This window comes from Oryx dammah, unplaced genomic scaffold (genome assembly GCF_014754425.2).
Source record: "Oryx dammah isolate SB20612 unplaced genomic scaffold, SCBI_Odam_1.1 HiC_scaffold_20, whole genome shotgun sequence".
NCBI lineage: Eukaryota > Metazoa > Chordata > Mammalia > Artiodactyla > Bovidae > Oryx > Oryx dammah.
The window spans coordinates 339832-342216 of record NW_024070204.1 but is presented as its reverse complement, the minus strand read 5'-3'; the positions used below and the strand labels follow the sequence as shown (position 1 = coordinate 342216).

The following is a 2385-nucleotide window of genomic DNA, read 5'->3' as shown; positions in this document are numbered from 1 at the left end:
CTTGAGCTCTGCTCTCCAGCAGTGACGGAGACCTCCCCCCACGAGACTCCGGGCACCAGAAGGGCGGGGCGGCCACCTGGCCAGCCTGCCACAGAGGGCCCAGGCCCAGGCTTCCCGGGGTACGTCCCCCTGGAACCGCATCGCCTGAGGTGTGCACCTTCCTCGGGACCCCAAGGGAAAGGCTGAGGTGTCTCCTGCCCTCTGGGCTTGTGTGCGCGCCCAGTCATGTGGGACTCTTTGTGACCCTGTGGACTGCAGCCAGCCGGGCGTCCCCGGGATTTCCCAGGCAAGGACACTGCAGTGGGTTGCCATTTCCTCCTCCGGGAGATCTTCTCCCTGGGAAGCCCCTTTGTGTACTTACTTAACCTCAAGTAACCGTTTTCAGACCGCAGTCTCTGTTAATGGGTTCGTTCAAAGGGCTCTTTTCAGTCTCAGGGAACAGGAAGCAATATCCTTTCAAAAACCAATTAGCTCCACATTTTGGCTCATTAAATACAGAGTTTTCCTTTGGACTCCATTGATTTTTGAGATAGTGAACAATGGGCTGACTCACCTGTTTGCAGCCCCCTTCCTCTGGGACCTTTGAAGTCCCGGGAGGCACCTGCTCCTCACAGGGTGGGGCCCGGTCACGTCCCACAGACACACACCTGAATTCTCACCAGCTTCACGGAAGTGAAAAAGTAGGCTTTGATTTGCTGACATCTCCCGGCAGGGAAAATGCCAAGAGGACTCAAAGGGCCTCGAAGGGGCAGGACAGAGACGTGGCGCTGGGCCAGGTCCAGCTTTCCATGTGGGTGTCTGCGCTGACAGCGAGGTCCGCTGTGATTCCCTGCGCGGGGGCACAGGGCAGAGAAGAGCCAGTGGCGGTCGCCTTGATGCGGAAACGAGACAGCTCCATCCCCCGAAAACTTCATTTCAGCTTCCATTTTGTAGTCAAACCCTTCCTCCAGCCCAAACTGCTGGAAAGCAGTCACCTGTTTGCCCGTCTCTGAGGTTGTGTCTCTCCTGGAAGGCCGTGTGGACTTACTCCCGAGGCTGCTGTCTTCACTCAGCAGCGTGTGTGTGGAGTCGCCCGCGTTGCCACGGGATTCGGTAGTTTGTTCCTTTTAACCGCTCCCTGGTACTCCATCCACAGACATCCACTCACCTGTTGAGAGACATGAAGCTGTTTCCAGATTTTGATTGTGGATTAAAATTACTAAAAAGAGCCACGTATAGAGTCCACTGAATCAGGTTTTCGTTTCTCCAGGGTGAATGTCTAGGGATGACATAGCCGAATCATATGGTAAGAGAATGTTGAACTTTAAAAGGCAGCGTTGCAAACACCCTCTGCCGGGGCGGCTGTGCCGTGCGCTCCTGCGCCAGCAGCGCGGTCGCCCCGGTCGTCTGCATCCTCGTCGGCCGTGCATCCTGCGGGGTGCGGCAGTGGCCCTTTCTTTCCTGTTTCCTTTTGTGCTGTTCTAATAAATGCAGAGCAGCGTCACATTGTGATTTTATTTTTTATTTTTTAATAATGCACACGTAAGCGCACAGACAAACGTTGTGCTTTTCACTCGCACTTCCCTCATGACTCACAGGGCTTCCCTGCGGCTCAGAGGTTAGAGCGTCTGCCTGGAATGCAGGAGACCCAGGTTCGATCCCTGGGTTGGGAAGATCCCCTGGAGAAGGAAATGGCAACCCACCCCAGTACTCTTGCCTGGAGAATCCCATGGAGGGAGGAGCCTGGTGGGCTGCAGTCCATGGCGTCGCAGAGTCGGACACGACTGAGAGACTTCACCCCACACCACCACCATCACTAACAATGTTGAACATCTTTTTATGTGCTTATATGCCATCCAAACAGAAAAGACAATGGCAACCTACTCCAGCACTCTTGCCTGGAAAATCCCAAGGAGGGAGGAGCCTGGTGGGCTGCAGTCCATGGCGTCGCAGAGTCGGACACGACTGAGAGACTTCCCTTTCACTTTTCACTTTCATGCATTGGAGAAGGAAATGGCAACCCACTCCAGTGTTCTTGCCTGGAGAATCCCAGAGACGGGGGAGCCTGGTGGGAGGCCGTCTATGGGGTCGCACAGAGTTGGACACGACTGAAGCGACTTAGCAGCAGCAGCGTGCCATCTAAAATTCTTTAGTGAAGCGTCTGATAAAATCTTTCACCTTTATCAACAGGGCTGCCGGGTTGTCTGTCTGATACCTGCTTCCCAGGCAGCGCAGTGGTAAATAATCTGCCTGCCAAAGCAGGGGATGCAAGAGACGCCGCTTCCCTCGTTGGGTTAGGAAGCTCCTCTGGAGGAGGACACTGGCAACCCACTGCAGTGTCCTTGCCTGAAAAATCCCATGGACAGAGGAGCCTGGTGGTCTACAGTCCGTGGGGGCGTGAAGGGC

General features: G+C 55.1%; 1 non-coding gene across 1 annotated transcript; it reads left to right on the top strand.

Annotated features, from left to right (window-relative positions):
* Nucleotides 1-1580: 1580 nt before the first annotated feature.
* TRNAS-GGA lies at nucleotides 1581-1653 on the top strand. The gene has a single exon. It is a non-coding gene; the product is annotated as a tRNA-Ser (tRNA).
* The last annotated feature ends 732 nt before the right edge of the window (nucleotides 1654-2385 follow it).